This window comes from Elephas maximus, chromosome 21 (assembly GCF_024166365.1).
Source record: "Elephas maximus indicus isolate mEleMax1 chromosome 21, mEleMax1 primary haplotype, whole genome shotgun sequence".
Taxonomy (NCBI): domain Eukaryota; kingdom Metazoa; phylum Chordata; class Mammalia; order Proboscidea; family Elephantidae; genus Elephas; species Elephas maximus.
The window spans coordinates 44,614,885-44,635,617 of record NC_064839.1 but is presented as its reverse complement, the minus strand read 5'-3'; the positions used below and the strand labels follow the sequence as shown (position 1 = coordinate 44,635,617).

Below are 20,733 nucleotides of genomic sequence, written 5' to 3'. Positions count from 1 at the left end.
CTACACCTGATGAAGACGCTGCGAACATTGTTGAAATGAAAACAAAAGATTTAGAACACTACATAAACTTAGTTGATAAAGCAGCAGCAGGGTTTGAGAGAACTGATTCCAATTTTGAAGGTAGTTCTACTATGGGTAAAATGCTATCAAACAGTATTGCATGCTACAGAGAAATCTTTCATGAAAGGAAGAGTCGATTGATGCAGCAAACTTCATTGTCTTATTTTAAGAAATTGCCACAGCCACCCCAACCTTCAGCAACCACCACCCTGACCAGTCAGTACCATCAACATCAAGTCAAGATCTTCCACCAGCAAAAAGACTATGACTCCCTGAAGGCTTAGATGATGGTTAACATTTTTTAGCAATATTTTTAAATTAAGGTACGTACTAAGGTATGTTCATTGTTTTTAGATATAATGCTATTGCACACTTAACAGATTACAGTACAGTAAAACATAACTTTTATATGCACTAGGAAACCAAAAAATTTGTGTGACTCACTTTATTGCGCTATATGCTTTATTGCCGTGGTCTGGAACCGAACCCGCAGTATCTCCAAGGTATGACTGTAACATGTAGCCTTTTGTGACTGGCTTCTTTCACTTAGAATAATGTTTTTAGGTTCATCCATATTATAGAATATATCAATAAGTTAGTTAGATTTTATTGCTGAGTACTATTCAATTGTATGGATTTACCACATTTATTTGTCCATTCACCAGCTGAGGGACATTTGGATTGTTTCCATTCTATCGTGAATATGACTGCTACGAACATTCATGTAAAAGTCTTTGTGTAGACCTATATTTTCCTTTCTCTTGGATAGATACGTGGGAGTGGAATTGTTGTGTCATATGTATGTTTAACTTATTAAGAAAGTGGCCAATTATTTTTCAGTGTGGATATGCCATTTTATATTCCCACCAGCACTGTATGAGAGTTTTAATTCTTCCATATCCTCACAACTCTTGGTATGGTCAGTCTCTTTGATTGTAGCCATTCTAGTGGGCATGTAGTGGTTTGAAATTCATTTTAGAGACAATGAGGAGGTTGCAAAGGGACCCAGATTAGCAGACTGAGAAACCTAATGCTGCAATTCAGAGGCCAAAGTCCACCAGCTTTAGGACTTTAAGCAACTCGTTTAACTTCTCTGAGTCTCAGTTTCTCTATCTGTAAACTGGAAACAATAACAGCTGCAGACTGTAAAGATTCACTAACTAAGGCAATATATGTAAAGGACTTTGCCCAATCTCAAATTCATTTCTGGAACAAAGAGCGTATCTATATCTATAACGAGAGGTAATATTGGAGTATGGTGGGACCTAATCCAATCTGAGTGGTGTCCTTATTAGAGAGAAGAGACACAGAGAGCTGGACAGAGGAAAGATGGCCATGTGAAGATGGAGGCCGAGACTGAAGTGATGCATCTGTAAGTCAAAGAATGCTAATGATCACTGGTTGTCACCAGAAGCCAGGAAAGAGGCATGGAACAGATTTTCCTTCAGAAGGCATCAACACCCTGATTGCGAACTTCCAGCCTCCAGAGCTGTGAGAAAATATATTTCTGTTTTTATGTGGCACCCAGTTTGTGCTACTTTGGTATGGCAGCCCTAGGAAACTGTGAATAGTGAATAGTGCTCAAGGAAGACTACCTGTAGTTTTCTTTATCTCATCCTCTCCACTTTCCTGGTCTCTGTCCACCCGTACTTATCATCAACCACTCTTCATGAGCCAAGTACATAATGGAATGAATGCGTCTTCAGTTATGAACATTTATTGAAGACTTTTACTTCCATGCTGAGCTCAGAGTCAGAAGGACTAGACCTAGCCTGCAGTAGGAGTCTTTCTGGATGAAGCATATATTTGAAAGCTTTGGCTGTAACATTCATGCAGCCTGTGGCCTGGGAATAGATTTGAATCTTTAGACTGAAGAAAAGCTTTGTTCCCAAGCCCTGCTGGTGCATGCTTGGCTGCTAAGTGTGGTCACCTACTGACCCTACTACATGTATTGGAAGAAAAACTTTAAACACCAGCGATTGGACATGGTCCTACTTTAAGGTACACTGCAGCCTGCCCAATTCTCTGGATAGCCTGTGGCTGGGAACAGTGTATTCCTGGTTTACTGCCAATGTCCTTGATCTGCGTGCTCTGGCATTTGCTTGGGAAAATCATGCTAGGTTGCAAGCCAGGGCAACAAGAGTCGACCAGCTCACAGAAGATGCACGGATGGCTTGGTGGCCCTGAACACTTAAGTGATTTTGTTCCTCTTCCAATTTCCTGTGGTACATTAACTTTTATTGATAGCTCATAGCTTCAGCAACTGGTCTTGATTTTACTAACCTGAAGGACAGAGGAACAAGAGGCTTCACACAGCTGACATGCTAGAAAAAATAGCATGGCAAGTCTTGATGAGTCTCCATGTTTATTCCCTTGCTTCAGCTTTCCTTTAATGAGGGAGTCACATTTATTACAAGTTAACCACGTCTTAGGCCCCAAAAGGGAGAGAGCCTGGCATGACCATTTAGAAATCTGACCATGGCTCTCTCCAGCAGACTCTGGGAGGTGCAGCAAGAGATTTGTGAAATCGCAGGTACTGATTTATGTTACTGCCACGGAGATGGGCAGGGAAGGTTCTTGAGTGTTTTCATAATACAGGTATTAAACAAAAGTTAAGCCAGGAGCTCCATGGGAAATCTATAGTATGGAAGACAAAAAGACCAATATTTTTGTGGCTCTGAAGAAAGGTAGAATCAGCACCCTTCAGTTCCATCACCATCTACACACATGATCAATCATGGATCAGCCTGTGTGCTTTGGTCTCACGGATACTGGGAACAGTATTAACTTCTCTGCATAGAGCACTATCAACCCCAGACACCCATTTAAGTCTAAACACCACAAATGCAGGGGGAAACTCAAGACGTATATTTTAAGTACAAGAATTCCTGCTTCACCTTAAGCTTTAAAAAATCATTATTATTACTAAAAACAAGTAATCATAAAAAAAAAAAAAAAAACTACTTGATAGGACTAATTGGGCACCTACTATGGGCCAGGGACTATTCTTTGCATTTTACCTATCTTGTCTCAATTCATGCTCAAAGCAATCCTGGGAAGTACAAATGTATAGTGACATTATATTTATAGAGGAAGAAATCCAGGTTCGGGGAGCATTTGAAAATTGTCCAGTGCCTCAGACAGGAAGAGGCAGAGCCAGGATTTGAATCAGTCTTCGATGCCTGATGTTCTACATGCATGACACAAGAAGGACATCCCACTACCTCAACATCCTTAACTTAATTACATCTACAAAGACCTCTTTTTTCAAATGAGGTCACATGCACAGGTTCCAGGGATTTGGACAGAGACATATCTCTTTGGGGGCTACCATTCAATCCACTACAACAGCTTCTATTTGTGATAATTTATTACACAGAAATAGAACAGTAGTACAGGCACCTTCTGTTCATTCATCCATTGATTTGTTCATTCAGCAGATATTTATTGAGTATTGATTGTGTGCAAGGCACTGTGCTGGGCTCCAGGGGCACAGGAGTAAACAAAACAGACTTCGGGACCACTAAAGCGGAGCTTAGAGTCAGAATATTCACTCTTCAGTGCTCTTCACAAATGGCAGCCATGAAGTTGAAAGGTCAAGGTAGGGCTAATAGTGACTTCGAACAGTGATTCTCAGTACTGAGCACCAAGAGAATCTGATGCAAGACAAGGATCCTCTTCCTAGAAAAGTAAAATGGGATGTAATGCTGCATATTATTCCAGAGGATTCTACACCAGTGGGCCCTTCTTCTGTAAGGTCCATAGTTACAAACACTTGGCTCAGAGATTCTTGAGACCCCTTTGATAAAGAAATCTGCCAAGGACTGCATGTTTTAGGAACGTCTGCTTACCTTTTCTAAGCTAAAAGTCACTTGACGTCACCACCGATAGCAACAATAACCAAATCCTTCTCACAACTTCACAACTAGAAAGCAAAATTCTAGCCTTGTTACAAGATGTTACAATCTGGACTGGAACGCATGGTATGTTTAATTTCTTCTCTACCTATTTCAATCATTTTCATAATCTTTTAGACAGCAAGTACTCAACCAACTTTTGGAACATCAAAAGAAAGAAATGAGTTTGGGGGGAACCCTGGGGATTCAAATAACTTAAAAAAAAAAGTGACACGATGTTTACGAGACAATTGGAAATATGATCCTTGACTAGAGACAATGACATTAAAGAGTTTTTACTATTTTTTGAGTGTGATAATGGTATTATAGTCATGTTTTGGGGAGTCCGTATTTTATAGTGACTCATAATAAATATCTATGGATAAAAGGATATAATGTCTTAGATTTGCTTCTGTAAAATATTGGATGTAGGGGACGAGATGGTGGAAGGTAAAACAAAATTGGGCACGTGCAACAGTTATTGTAGTTGGATGATGGATTGATAAGGGTTCATTATACTCTTCTGACAGCTTCTGTATATATTTTGCATTTTTAAAAATATATAAATAAATAAATGGACAGAAGAAGCAAAAAATAATATTTAAATACAATACTGATGAATAAATAGATAGATAGATAGATAGACAGATAAAAACCTGGGAGAAAAATCTTCTCTGAGCGGTCTAGGCTGGGTCACTACAACTTCCCGATTTTAGCTGATTTCTAGGCATTTCTCATGAATGCCCACACATTTGACAGGGTGACGAATCTGTAAGAACTAAGGAATATGTACTTGGCAGGACTGACAGGAGCACACATTGCTACCTGAAATTACATTAAATATTTATTTGTTGTTCATTGCCTGTCATCATAAGCTCTATGCGGGGGGGGGGACTTTGTCTTCCATTTTGCTGCATTTTCACCTCTTAGAACATGGGACATGAGAGGTGTTTTTATATATATATATTTAATGGTGGACAATGGCATAAACGAATAAATGAAAGCCTAGCCAATTCATTGTTATACTCATTGAGTACCTACTATGTTAGGCACGAGGAGCCCTGGTGGCACAGTGGCTAAAGCACTCGGCTGCTAAATAAAAAGTCAGTGGTCTGAACCCACCAGCTGCTCCGAGGGAGAAAGATGTGGCAGTCTGCTTCTGTAAAGACTTACAGCCTTGGAAACCCCATGGGCAGTTCTACTCTATCCTATACGGTGGCTATGAGCTACGAGTTAGAATCAACTGGAGGGCAACAGGGTGGTGGGAGGGGGTGGGGAAGTGTTATGCATCCAGATAATGAATGGGAGGAGCCTAGGACAGGGGCCACAGCTGAATGGCAAGAAGTGTGGGAATTCTACAACTACCTTCTTAAGATTAAACCATCATTCTTTCATTCATCCATGCACTGATTCATAAATATTCAATGAGCATCTCCTATGTGTCTGGAATTGACACATAATATAAATAAATAGCATAATATAGGTAAATATTTGACAAGAATCTTCACATTAAAGAAGTTTACATTTTAGGATATGGGGGTGGAACAGGGACGGGGGGCAGCGCAGATGCAGGACTCCATTCAAAAGTTCATATATATTTGTTAATAATGTTAGTACGTAGCTGGAAAATCATGGCAATTTCTGTTTTGAGAATAAACTAAGAAGTGTACACATGAAATGGTATTTATCTAAGCCATTAGCATTATGTCAGGATACGCCATCAAATGCATTAGGTTCATTATGACTTCTCACACAAGAGAAAAGTCCATTTACTGGGAGACTGTTTATAAGTAATAGGAAACAGGAGATACAAATACTGTCTTTCAAAAGCCAAAAAAAAAATTTTTTTTTTCTAGGTTCTGCCACATTAAATTGTACCCATGCTGGTTTTCTTCCTTTGAGAATAACTATCAATGTCTACCCCTTAAAAATATGCATCGATCACTATCAATGCTGTGATGGTCACACTGTTTGCCAGCTGTTGTATCCTCTGACACAGGAGGCCATGGACACATTTTTGAGTATATTGCAGTCCTTCCTCCCTAACAGATTTACAGGGGATCAGGAGTTTCAGGGACTGCCACATAAAGTGCTGGACGCAAAGGTTAACTGCTCTAAAACCAAAAAGACAGCGACGGAAAGAATCCGAAGTTTCACCAACAGCAACTGGCTCTCTGGAATGGGTGCTAACGATAAAATCGAGCTTTAACACATTCCATTTTTAATTAATTTTTAATACTAAAAAAAGCTTTTTCTTTTCACCACAAGACCCATTTCTTCCTGGTGAGATTCCCAAAGGTATGCCTGATCTTTTCTGGAAGGCACAACTCCTCTAATTAATTAGAAATTGCAGGAGCAGGAGGGGGTGGGGGTGGGGAGCAGCAGGGGGTGAAAAATCAAATTGATTCCTGCTCTTCCACTTCCCTTTCCCTGTGACTCACCCATAGCTTTATGTTTGAGAACCAAAGGAGTGTTAAACTGTTTTCATGACAGTTCACTGCACTTCTCTCCCAGGCTGGCCAGGTCTCTGGGCTTCAGGGTGGCAGGAGAATGCTAATGTCTTCCACTGGCCACTTCATCAATTATACTTGTGAAATCTAGATCTTTTGCCCCCTCTGTTCTTCTTGAATTAAAAAAAAAAAAAAAAAACTTTTAAAAATAGTACATGTTCTGGGAACAATTGATCTAAATGTCTAATGGACCACAACTACCACAGCCTCCACCAGACTGAGTCCAGCATAACTAGATGGTACCTGGCTACCATCACCAACTGCTTTGACAGGGATCACAATAGAGGGTCCCGGGCAGAGTGAGAGAAAAATGTAGAAAAAAATTCAAATTCACAAAAAAAGATCAGAATTACTAGTCAGACGAAGAGTAGAGAAACTCTGAGAACATGGCCCCGGACACCCTTTAAATGCAGTACTGAAGCTACTCCTGAGGTTCACCCTTCAGTCAAAGATTAGACAGACCCATAAAACAAAACAAAGCTAAATGGGCACACTAGCCCAGGGGCAAGGATGAGAAGGCAAGAGGGGACAGGAAATCAGATAATGAGGAACCCAATGTTGAGAAGGGGAGAATGTTGACATGTTGTGGGGTTGGCAACCAATGTCACAAAACAATATGTGTGTTATTTCATGAGAAACTAATTTGCTCTGTAAACCTTCAACTAAAGTACAATTAAAAAAAAAAAAAATAGCACATGTTCTTCCTCTCTGAGTTTGGAGCTAGTTTGCAGCAACATGGGTAAATACACCAAGGTCAGAATCATTGGTAAATATGGGACCTATTATGGTGCCTCTCTCAGGAAAATGGTGAAGAAAACTGAAATCGGCCAGCAGGCCAAGAATGCTTGCTCCTTCTGTGACTAAATCAAAATGAAGAGACGACCTGTGGGGATCTGACACTATAGTTCCTGCTTGAAAACAGTAGCCGGTGGTGCCTGGTCCTACAGCACCACTTTGTAGTCACAGTAAAGTCTGGGATCAGAAGATGGAGGTAATTCAAAGACCAGTAGAAGCTCCACCATTTGAAACATCTCTAGCCTATAATAAATGGGTAAATTTATGTAACAACAAGAATTTAAAAAAAAAATAGTACACATTGATAGAAAAAAATTTAAACATGACAAACAAAAAATAAACCAAACTCATTGCTGTCGAGTTGATTCTTACTCATAGTGACCCTATAGAACAAAGCAGAACTGCCACCACAGGGTTCCCAAGGAGCAGCTGGTGGATTTTAACTGCAAACCTTTCGGTTAGCAACCATAGCTCTTAACCACTGTGCCACCAAAACCGAACCTATTGTTGTCGAGTCGATTCTGACTCATAGCTACCAGGGCTCCTCAAACATGACAGAGGTATATAAAGGTATATACAGGGGAAAAAAAAGTTTCCTCCTCAACAGAACCTTCTCTACCCTCGTGTCCCTCCCCACACTGTTAATGCCTAATGTGTATCTCCTCAATCCGGCTCATTTTAACACACTCATCGCCCGTGAGTGGATTCCAACTCATAGCCACCCTGCCGGACAGAGTAGAACTGCCCCATAGGATTTCCAAGGCTATAATCTTTATGGAAACAGACTGCCACATCTTTCTCTTGAGGAGCAGCTGGTGGGTTCTAATTTCCAACCTTTCGGTTAGCAGCCGAATGCTTAATCACTGGGCCATCAGGGCTCCTAAATCACTTTATGGGCATATGCAAACACACAAAAACATTTAGGCATATGTAGAACACTCTTTTTTTTAAACTAAATCTGGTAAAATATATGTGTTTTGTTCAGTGCATTGCTTTTTTCACTCAACATCATGTCATGGAGAACTTTCCATAATACATATGTTCAGATCTATTTTTTTTGCTATCTGATATTCAAAACTTCAGAAAAAGTATAACTCAATTAAACAGTGCCCTACTGATAGGAATTTAGAATGTCATAGATTCGAAATATAAATAAACACATGTGTTTGTGTGTATGTATACAAAATAATGATACAACAAATTCATTCACCTATTTGGATAGCCTTGCACATTTATTCAAGTATTTCTGTATTTTCTGGTTCACATGGAATTGCTTGATCAAAAGATATGCTCTCCAAAATACCAAAACAATTTATTCTCATATTAGTAGTATATGTTCTTTTTCCCCTGTTAAGGAAAACTTTTTAGAAAATCTGGTTACGAGCATTGAGTCAAAGTTTTATTATAATCTTGCTATAAGGGAAAAGGCCTGTCTGCAGATGAATTCAAAGATGAGCTCTTGGTGGAGACTTTTTATAGGGAAATAGAATGATAAGATAGTCAATATTGGGCTAGATACAAAAAGAAAGGGACTTGGTTTAAGGTCCCTAGACTCTTGACTGACAGTCACTGGGTACATGGATGACTGATTTTCCAGAACAAGTCTTAATTCCATTAAAGTTTATCAGAAAATTGCTTAAGCAATTTATCAGGAGTGAGGCTCAGAATTACATCTTGCTAAAAAGGAGAAGGACGTCATGCTTGGCAGAGTACAGGGTCAGCGGAAAAGAGGAAGACCCTCAACGAGGTGGACTGACACAGTGGCTGCAACAATGGGCTCAAGCATAACAACGATTTTAAGGATGGCGCAGGACCGGGCACTGTTTCGTTCTGTTGTGCATAGGGTCGCTATGAGTCGGAACCGACTTGACGGCACCTAACAACAACAGCAACAACAACAACAAAAAGTTCTATTCCAGAACAGATTTGGCACATCTTTTCTGTTTTACGCTCTACATTTATCAATATGAAAGTTCTCTGTTCTCTTAATGTTTGGCCATGGTGCAAAATGGGATCTCGTCTTCATTTAATTTCCATTTCCATAAATTAAGCATTATGTTGAGGCTTTTTTCTGTTTGTCCAATTTTCTTCAGTCTGTTTCCTGTTCATTAACTTGGCTCATTTTTCTATCGGGTGGTCTGCAATTTTCTTCTTGATTTACAAAGACTGCATATTTGGGGCAAAGCATTTAAATTGGTGTGTGATATATATATATATATACCCACACCACCATTCTGTCTCATACGATATTAAATTTGGTATCTGAAAAGGATTATTTCCATTTCTACTTTAATGTGAAATGTAAGTATGATTCAGTTACTCCCTGCTTCAAGATGCCTCCCCATCTCCTACACACTAAATCCAAGTCCTTTGTGTGGACCTTCACCATATGGTCCCTGTCTAAATCTTTAACACTCTCCTCCACCACTCAGTTCTGCCCCCTTTATACCCAACAATACTATTTCTAGTTGCCCAGACAGAATGTCCTGTCTCATCTCTGCATACCTTTCTCGTGCTGATCCCTCTGCCAGAAGGTCTTCCCTAGACTTTATATCCCCTCCACAAACTCCTATTTGTCTCAGCACTGTGGTTAACAACTCAGCTGGTAATCAAAAGATCGGCAGTTGGAATCCACCAGGCATTCCCTGGAAACCCTGTGTGGCCATTCCACTCTGTCCTGCAGGGTCCCTAAGAGTCAGAATCAGCTTGACGGCAACGAGTTTCCTTTTTTTTTTTTTGCTCCTGGAAGAATTTGCTCCCTTCATTCCACCTGAGACAAAGCTGGGTACTTGGTGTGTATTTTGGGTACCTGAATATGTACCTATTATTTTCTGTCCACAGATCATTTCGATTTATTTTTCCCACATCTGCCTCCCATAAAAGACTATGAGTTACTTGAAGGTAAGGACTGAGCCCTATTTTCCCCCTATATTCCTGAGCTTAGAACAGAGCCTGACTGATCCAGGGTTATCAGTTGCTGTTGAGTTGCTTTTGACTCACAGTGATTCCATGTGTGTTAAAATAAAACTGTGCTCTACAGGGTTTTCAATGGCCTGGGTGGACTTGAACCGCCAACCTTTCGGTTAGCAGCCAAGTGTGTTAATTGTTTGTACCACCCAGCGACTCCTGACCCAAGGTTGAAGCCCAGTAAATATTAGTTGAATGGATAGAAATATTCTTTGTAATGATAATAGGTATAATAGAAACTCCCCAGAAAGTGATGAAGTCCATATAGACTTGGAATTGAGAGAGCACAGATTGTCTTCCCCATCCTACTAGCTGGGTCTCCGGAATCTGATGGGCTACAGCTCTATGCAGGAAGTGTTAACACAAACATCACTGAAGTGCTTTGGCAAATTTTACTGCCTGTCAGATTTACAAATTGGAATCGATCTTCACTCAACCAGTTTTGCCAAAGTTTCTGCAAAGTGAACATCGCTAAAGATAGGTGCCTTTCAGATCACCTGTGATTAAACTCACTGCATTTGTCTTCAAACAAAAGTGTTTTTTTTTCTGCCTGCAACATATAATTTTAGTCAGCTAACGCTAAATTAGACACCCACTCAGATTTATTATGATAAGAACATTCAGTAAGCTAATTTCAAGATGATGACTCCTATAAATTCTTATAATTTATTATTTAGTACTTTGGTTTTTAATCATTAAGTACGTGAAGACTTTGTAGGTCAAACCTGTATTAATGAAGACAGTAATCTATTTTTCAAACTCTGCTCCTCACCCACCTTTCAAATTGTAAATTAACAGAAATAGATTTAAACACACTTGTAAGAACAAAGGCAATAATTGGGGGGTGGGGGGCCATCACCCCCATTGCCTAATCTTCCTAGGTAGATTGTCGATCATATTCTTGACTTTTTTATGCTGTGTATACTGATTTGTTTGAAATGAAATAATGGAATCTAAATTTAAGAAACCAACTTAGTTCACTAAGAAAATTAAAAAAAAAAAAACACCTATAATCCAAGTTTAAAGTTTGTTTAAAAAAACAACAACAAAAAACTGTTCAAATATTAACAGATATAGATTTCATTAGTGTTAATCTTAACCCAGTGCACTCCTTCTTATTACTTTTCTGTGGGATCTTATAGTTTTAGAGATGCACATACAGGAAGTAAAATATTAACTAAATAAATATTTCAGAAAGCTATCGATGTTATGTAAATGAGTCTTATTTATCTCCTGCATTCACTGCCGGCTTCATGATAATTCCAAACATTTGGTGCTAAAAGACTTAAGGGTTTTATTTCATCAAACAAAAGGGCCTCTTTTGATTGACTGTACGCAAATGATAAATAGAATTCCTGCATGGTAACATCTTTTCTTTTCTCTAAAATAAAATTAATTTTTATTATGATATAATACAAGCTCTTCATAAGCAATCTGAAAAGCTGGGGCAGAAAGAATATTCATTATTATAACTTTAATTGAGATTAAAAAAAAAAAAAAACAGAATACCAAATGACATAGTGCCAGCAAAATTGTTTTTACTGTGTAAAAACAATTGTGGACATGCTGAGAAAACTCTAGAAGAAATACAGCAAAATGATAACAGTGGTTATCTTTAGGTGGTGGTACAACAGGCAATTTTATTTTTCATTTCCTCTGTTCATTTTTTAATCTAACATCCTGGAAATTCCTTCAGAAATAAAAAGGCATATGTTTGCATCCATAATATTGAAAGCATTTTAAATTACATCAGTGTCTGAATCTTCATATGACAGATAGACAGTGTCCACTCTACTTGAAGACTTATTGCTGAGGGGTTTGTTATTGAATTATTATGCCCAGGACTGCTTGTGGCATCTCTCGGTTCAGTGAAAACCTCCCTGGGATATACGCGTGCACTTATAAGCTGAGCTTCATAACAGGAAGCCAACTACATCCCCACCATGCTGCGGAGTGCCTGCTAAATTACCTTAGAAATATTTTTTCTCCTCTCTTATCCACCCTGGGAGGGAGCCCTGGGAGGAAACCCTGGTGGTGTAGTGGTTAAGAGCTATAGCTGCTAACCAAAAGGTTGGCAGTTCGAATCTACCAGGCGCTCCTTGGAAACCCTATGGGGCAGTTTAACTCTGTCCTAGAGGGTCACTGTGAGTTGGAATCGACTTGATGGCAACCGGCTTGGATCTACCCTGGGAAGGGTGAAGTATTGTAGGTTCTTCTCATCCTTGATGAGAAGAACAGATACGGATTCAGCCTCATAATCAAATGGTTTCATGAAGAATAGAGGCCAGTGAAAGGGTTAAGTAAATTGGGTTAGGGGAAGTTTACTGAAATTAGACTTCTGGATTTTGACTGTCAATAACTAAATAAATAATGATAATTGGAATAATGAAAAAGTACAAGGAAAGAACACCTACTATTTACCATGCATTTGCCATGACTATGTGCAACGCTGGTGGCGTAGTGCTTAAAAGCTATGGCTGCTAACAAAAGGTCTGCAGTTCAAAGCCACCAGGCGCTCCTTGGAAACTCTATGGGGCAGTTCTACTCTGTCCCATAGGGTCACTATGAGTTGGAATCGACTCAACAGCAGTGGGTTTGGTTTGGTTTTGGTTTATGTGCAAAGTTCAATTAAACACCTTACAGATATTAAATCCCCACACTAACTGTATGAGTTACTCTCTGTATGTGTGGATGGAAGGGCGGCTGAACTGGGAGAACCACAGTTAAGGGTGAGCTGCTGTACAGATTATGTCCTTCATGGGACACCAAGTAGACACTGGGCAGGTGGACCAAGAGTGCTAGTCTTTCCCTCCTGGTGATCATGCTCATTGCAACAGGATGGCCATTCATCTTCCTGCCGGTTAAGGCAGCTGGGCCTCTGTAAGTTATTTCTGCAAATGGTTCTCAGCACCATCATGGAAATATGATCACAATTTGCAGAAACAAAAGTGCACCAACTTGTTTGCAAGAATAATAACTGTGCTAAACAGATGCATTGGGTCATTAGGAATTACAGAATCTTAGAGGAGGTAAGAAATGTAGAGGTCTCTATGTCTAGCTCTCATCTATTTTGGGAATCTTTTCTAGAGATTGAAAATTGGTGGTTCAACCTCATCATTACCTTACTGGTAGGAGGACAGCAGACTAATCTAGGTCTCACTTTCTGCTTCAGGGTCAGCCCTAGGCAAACCTGTTAATTAGGCTAAATTTGGCCTGCTTAGATAATCACACGCTTTCCTACTCTCTACCTTCCTCCCTCCCTTGCTACACCGGGCCAGGCTCCCCATACCCTTAGGCAACACCAGATAAAGGCCTTTCCATTCCCCAGTGTTCAGTATTCACTCTACCTAATGTCTCCTATCTACTGAGCTGACTCCACCTTCCTGTGGGCTGATAAATGCACAGAGCCTTACACTGTAACAGTGGTTCTTTCTGAAAGCACTGATCTACACTAAAGGAGTGCTCCCAATTGTTAGCAAATACAGCCCATTTAGTCAGTTAGGCTGGAAAGGTATTTGGGAACACACAGGACTTTAGGTTTCCCTAAAAAATAATAACATCAGTGGCAACTAAAACCAAGACTCATTGAAAGCCCACTGTAAACAGATACATGGTATTACTTGTTTTCCATGCATGAATTCTTCTGTGCCTGCCAGCATTTGCTGCATAACAAACCACTGCCAAACTCAGTCACTGTTATGGATTGAATTGTGTCCCCCCAAAATGTGTGTTGACATGGCTGGACCATGATTCCCAGTACTGTGTGATTGTCCATCATTTTGTCATCTGATGTGATTTTCCTATGCGTCATAAATCCTGCCTCTATGATGTTAATGAGGAAGGATTAGAGGCAGTTATGTTAATGAGGCAGGACTCTATCTACAAGATTAGGTTGTATCTTGAGTCAGTCTCTTGAGATATAAAAGAGAGACGTGAGCAGAGAGATAGGGGGACCTCACATCATCAAGAAAGAAGCTCTTAGAGCACAGTGCGTCCTGTGGCCCTGGGGTCCCTGTGCTGAGAAGCTCCTGGACCAGGGGAAGATTGGTAACAATGACCTTCCCCCAAAGCTGACAGAGAGAGAAAGCCTTCCCTTGGAGCTGGCACCCTGAATTCAGACTTCTAGCCTCCTAGGCTGTGAGAGAATAAACTTCTGTTTGTTAAAGCCATCCGCTTTTGGTATTTCTATTATAGCAGCACTAGATAACTAAGACAGTCACTTAAAAGAATAACAATTTTAGTTAGCTTGTGATTTGGTGGATGGGCAGGGATCTTCCTGGTATGGGCTGTCTTGACTGATATCTGCTGGGCTTTCTCCTGTATCTGGGGTCAGTTGGTGGGTTACCTGGCGGCTGGATAATTCTCGGGTGACTCATGTGCCTGGTGGCTGGCAGGCTATCAGTTAGCTAGGGCAACTTGGTTCTCCTTCATGTGGCTTCTCGTCCTTCAGTAGGTTAGCTCAGGCTCATTCATGTGGTGGTCTCAGAATTCCAAGCAGCAAGAGAGCAAGCCCCAACATCCAAATGCTTTTCATGGCCTCTGCCAGCATCATGTTTGTTAAGGTCTCATTCGACAATGGAAGTCACATGGTCAATCCAGTTTAAGTGGGTTGAGTTAAGTGATCTGCCTCTTATCACCTAGGATAAGTATAGATGCAGTGGAGGGAAGAACTGTTTTCCTTTAAAAAAGAAATAATCTACCATTTTTACAATCTACCATGCCTTCCTTAAACCTAAAGAATGGTTGTTATTATTTCCATCTTATAAAAGAAGAAACTGAGATTTAGAAAAATTAAATAACAACCCCAAGAAAGGATAAAATAAACCCAAAGTTGTTGGACTGGAATTGGAATCAGGTACAAACTTGTATTTAAATATTTATATATATGGAGAGAGAGCCAGAGAGATACTGAAACAGAGATATGCATGCTTGTATGGGATAGTATACGTACATATCCTTTCAAGCTCTGTCTATTGAGAGGTCCTAGAAACAATGATACCCCAGTAGCAATAGGCACACCTAACGTGCAGATCTTGGTTTCTAAATGCCATTCTCCGGTAAAAAGAACCAGGGCTCCTTGGAGAAGTGGTTAATTCCAGGAATTGTTGTTGTCGTTAGGTACTCTTGAGTCAGTTTCAACCCATAGCAACCCTGTGTACAACAGAACGAAATGCGCCCAGTCCTGCACCATCCTCAGAGTCATTATTACACTTAAGTCCACTGTTGCAGCAACTGTGTCAATCCATCTTGTTGAGGGTCTTCCTCTTTTTTGCTGGCCCTCTACTTTACCAAGCATGACACCCTTCTCCAGGGATTGGCCCCTCCTGGTAACATGCCCAAAGTATATGAGATGAAGTGTAGGATTAAAAAAAAGGGAAAATACAAGAGAAGTTTGGAGGGTCTTGAGGTGCCAAAAAGTAAGGGCTTGTTCAAAAAAGGATGTGGCATATGGAAAGGGCGCAGGAGCCAATGTGAAAGAGCTCCCGATGGCCAAGGCTGTAACAGTTTCAGCAACAAAATAGACAATATTATTATTATATTATAACCTATAGAATGAAATCAATATTTATGAACCCATAGTGATACCAGTGAAAAAATGATCACATAAATAAATGTAGAAGAAGGGACAGCACTTTCATATGGAAGAATTCCAGTTCCTAAATCCTGAAGGCAGGAGGGTAAGAGAAAATTCCCATTATAACATCACAGTAATAATTGTTGCAGGCAAGATATACCAATGGGTACTGAATTTAGTGGACAAAAATTTGAGGAGAAATAGCCTCAAAATATCTCCCCAAGATATTTATTAATCATCAGGGAGAAATAGTAGCTTTACAGTGGATAAACTTGGCAGACACTTTAACCGAGCAGTCAAAGTTAACATCATGTGTAATAAGACATTTCGACATTATGTACTTTCTGATATGATGGACCGAGAACAGCACGTTAGGCAAATTGAGGACATTCTACAAAATAACTGAACAGGACTCTTCAAAAGTGTCAAGGTCATAAAAACAAAACAATAAAACAAATAAGGACTGAGAAACTGCCACAGACCAGAGAAGCCTAGAGAAATATGACAACTAACTGCAACGTGGTACCTGGGATTGGACCCTGGACCAGTAAAAGGGCATCAGTGCAAAAACTGGTGAAATCCAAATAATGCTTGCACGTTAGTTAATATCTGAGTTAGTTAATAGTTTTGTACCAATACAGCAGAAGACACATAACCAGGATGTTCCTTAGAAGTGAGGATGGTGAGGCTCTGACTTGCTTACTTTGGACATGTTACGAGGAAAGAACAATCGCTGTCAAAGGACATCATGCTTAGTAAAGGAAAGGGTCAACGAAAATGAAGGAAACCCTCAATGAGAAGGTGTGACACAATACCTGTAACAATGGACTCAAAGATACCAACAATCATGAAGGTAGTCCAGGCTCTTGCTGTGTTTCATTCTTTTAAATGTAAGGTCACTGTGAGTCAGCGTTGACTCAATGGCAACTACCAACAACAACTGTATCAGTGTTAATTTCTTAGTGTTGATAACTGGATGGTGGTTATGAAAGATATTAGCATTAGATGAAGTTGGTCAACAGGTACACGGGAACTCTGCATTATTTTTGTGACTTTTCTGTAAGCCTAAATTATTTTAAAATTAATTAAAAAAAATTTCTTTACCAGGGGTCACACAGTTCTTGGTGGCTAACTTTGAATTCAAACCCATTTTTCCTGAGTCCAAAGTCCATGTTTTTTCCACTCTGCCTTGATTCTTCCCTTTGTACTGCATGGTCAGCCACTTCAGCATTGGTTAAAACTGGACTACGACACCCCTTCCAAATAAATCATTTTCTGAAAAAAACTAGTGGCAGAATTAGACATAAACCCATTTACTTTCACTGGGAAAATGAGGCACAGGTTCATTAAAAAGTACATAATCCACTGCCATGGAGTCGACTCTGACTCACAATGACCCTATAGGACAGGGTAGAACTACCCCGTAGAGTTCCCAAGGCTGTAATCTTTAAGGAACCAAACTAGCACATCTTTCTTCCACAGAGCAGCTGGTGGGTTTGAATCACTGACCTTTCAGTTATCAGCTCAGTGCTTAACCACTGCACCATCAGAGCTCCTTCCAAAAAGTACATAGAGGATATCAACTCTTGGTCCCGTGTCCTGACTGTCCAGGTATGCCAGTGTGTAACATTGCTTCTTGATTCCCTACAATTCAGTGAAGCTAGTACGGGACTGCACATCTCAACTTTCAACCATTTTGTCACTTAAAATGAATGTCTGGAAGGCCATCTTTCCGGGAATATTAGTTATCTTGTCCATTACTTACTTAATCACAGCTCCAAGTTATTTTTGCCTTGTGGAGGCTAACTATAAATTATGGGCTACTATGTAGCAAAGCCACATTTAGCAAATTATATGGCATGGAAAACCCTTGCTTTGGGGGAAAAATTATATATTTCTTTGAAAACATATGCTTTATAAAATATAATATTAAGCTTATAAAACAAATTCCATGAGCATATTTGTGGCCTTTAGAACATATTTGACAACTGACTCAAATCTCCAGGCTACTCGTACATAGAGGTTGGAACAGAGGTTCTATTTGAATTCCCATGGGTGGGGGCCGTGGTTTGTGAATTTCTATGTGCAGACATACGGGGAAAGGCTAGAAACTTTAGTCCTTGCATGTGACACAGTAAATAAGTTAGTCACACAGTCTTAAGTTTCATTTTGAATGGTAATGAGAAGTGTCTTCCCACTGTTATGAATCGATTCCTATTTAAAAAATAAGACTGTCCATCAAAGTAACTTGATAATCTACAAAAAAGACAGCAAGATAAGAAGAAAGTATGTGAATGCAGGGCTATTTGGTGGGATAAGACCACGGACGACCGTTTGGAAAGACAGTTATCCATTTGTCTGTAGCTTTGCCAGGTGCTTCACTGGGCTGTGTCCGCATGGCTGGAGACAGTCTTTTAGGTTGGCAAAGGGAGTTAGACTTCCTGCCTCTATAGGCCGGTCTTTGTTGTTCTGTTGGGGCCTGAGAACCCAAAGGTCAGTGCCACTTACTCTAGCCTGTTTGGTGTAGTCCCTGGTGAGCTGGAGTGAGGTCATTGGGTCAGTTCACAGGGCCACATTGTTAGCCAGCACCCCAGCCAGCTCTGGGTAGCCACACAGTAGACTCGAGAAGGGCAGCTCTGGGGTGCCTGGATGAGTCGTGCAAGGTGGCCAGGCACCCAGTTTAAAAGTCTGCGGAATCTTCTTTTAAAAACATTGCACGGAATTTATTTCACTGTATGATTTATAACCCCACCAGAATTCTGTGGGCTTTCCCTCCATATGTGCCGTTGCCATTTTCCCTTTTGTATACCTATCATTTCCCATTGTTTACCTTCCCTGATTGATGTTCAGGCTCATGATGTTTTCCATTATGAGATTCATAATTATCACTGGTAATAGAGAAGGCTTCCCTATTATCTTCAGCAAGACTGTCCAAATTATTCATTGTAGCCCACTGGTACCACATCGCAGGAAAATAAGAATTTATTTCCCATCCCAGGCATATGGTAGATAAGAGGATGTATTTATTTCTCCATGTTTCAAAAGGATTAAGCTTTGAAAAAATAAATATCACTTAGGCTGTCAGTAAGCAGAACTTTATGGTTCTGAGTTTAGAGGGCCTCTCTTGGGCTAAGAATAGCAAATCTAAACCCTGGTTTTAAAAAGAGAGGAGGGTAAGAAGGTGGAGAATCAATTATAGTTTTACTTGGCCAAATAAATAAATGCTATATATTTCAACCATTATATTGGTCTACAAGGCACCCAGTACCACCTTGGACCCCAACGTTAAATAACGTACCAGCTTATTTATAAAAACGTTACCGAATTCCAACAGTCCTTGACCCCTGGCTATTCTGAGAGCCCGTTGAATGCATCATCTGGGTTTTGCCTAATTACACATAATTAGGAAATGTAATTATGCTTTTCAGTGTTGCTCTGCCATTAGGAACTGAGTGGACAGCTGAAACACTGGTAAAGATCCAATGCTTCAGAGAAAACAAATTAAAAATATGAGCCAACCTCTAAAAATAGGGAATGCATTGAAGGTTAGTAAATCAAACATATAAAAAAAAAAGAATAAAAAAATTGCTTTTGGCGCTGGCTAAATATTTGATGCAACAGTTATGCTGTCTGCCTTTGTATCGGGACTTACTTCATGATGCATCATTTGCATCCATGCTGAGCCAGGGAGAGCAAAGTAATTATTTTGCTCCTTAATTACTTTGATTTGCTAACTTTCTCACATATTTATGCCTTTTTATTTTTTCACTTCCTCCTTTACACATGATCCGTGCCCTGGCTGAGCAAGTGACTTCCACTTATTTTGTGGCAAAGAATCACAACATTTCATTTGTGGATTTGCTGCGTGGTAAGGCTGCTGATGCCCAAAGTTAAGGCAAATCTGACAGGCACTGCCCTCCAAGCTGCATGTTTACATCTTAGCAATATAGGAAGGAGCGTTTGGATTTGTAAATTGGAAAAACCACCGCCATAATAATAAACACTCTCAATTTGGTTTCGAAGTCCTTGGGTGGTGTACGTGGTTAACACACGTAGCTGCTAACAGAGGCTGGAGGTCTGAGTCTACCCAGAAGAGCCTCAGAAGAAGGGTCTGGTGATCTACTTCCAGAAAGCCAGCCATTGAAAACCGTGTGGAGCACAGTTCTACTCTGACACACACGGGATCGCCATGAACCAGAGCCGACTCAATGACAACCGGTTTAATTTTGGTTGCGCACTGACTCTCAACCAAGCACTGAACTGGCTGGCTTCACCACCCTGAACGGTAAGCATTTTGCAGGTGAGGACATAGACAGAAAGGTTACATTGCTTAAAGTCACCAGTTCACATTGGATCTGGGACTGGAAGCCTTCTAATGTTCTGATCTTAGCTTTTGTGTTTATTGAATTTTCCTCTACTGTTATGGTAGCTGACAGTAATAAAGTAACACACTCCATTAAATGCACTATTTATGGAAACAGTCCTATGGTGCCAAAAAAAAAAAAAATTAGAAAAAGGGATGACTGCCAAAAGCAAAGGCCCAAATATCAGTGCGATGTTTGCAGCATTTTAGTTCTTAACTGAAGGATGGGTGGCACAAACGGTTAAGTGTTCGACTACCAGCCAGCCAAAAGGTTGCTGGTTCAAACCTATTCAAAGGCATCTCGAGAGGCCTGCAGATCTGCTTCCAAAAGGTCACAGCCTTGAAAACCCTACCCTGCACACATGGAGTCTCCATGAGCTGCAACTGACTTGACTACAACTAACAACCACAAGAAATGGTGAACTAGCCAGCTCTGTTCAAGACTGCCCAGCTACAGGCCAACCCTGTGAGCTGGGTGAGTTATGCACGTGTCTGTTCTCCTAAGTCAGGTTTTGATTCCACATTTCTTTCTTTCTAATAGAGTGAGTGCTTTCTTTCAAGCTTGTC

General features: G+C 40.2%; 1 protein-coding gene and 1 pseudogene across 4 annotated transcripts in view; one reads left to right on the top strand and one right to left on the bottom strand.

The window, feature by feature from the left end:
• WWOX (WW domain containing oxidoreductase) overlaps positions 1-20,733 on the bottom strand; it is a 1,109,212-nt gene that overhangs the window by 354,373 nt on the left and 734,106 nt on the right. The gene's annotated exons all lie outside the window — the stretch shown is intronic.
• Positions 7,202-7,476, top strand: LOC126065101 (60S ribosomal protein L37a-like; annotated as a pseudogene).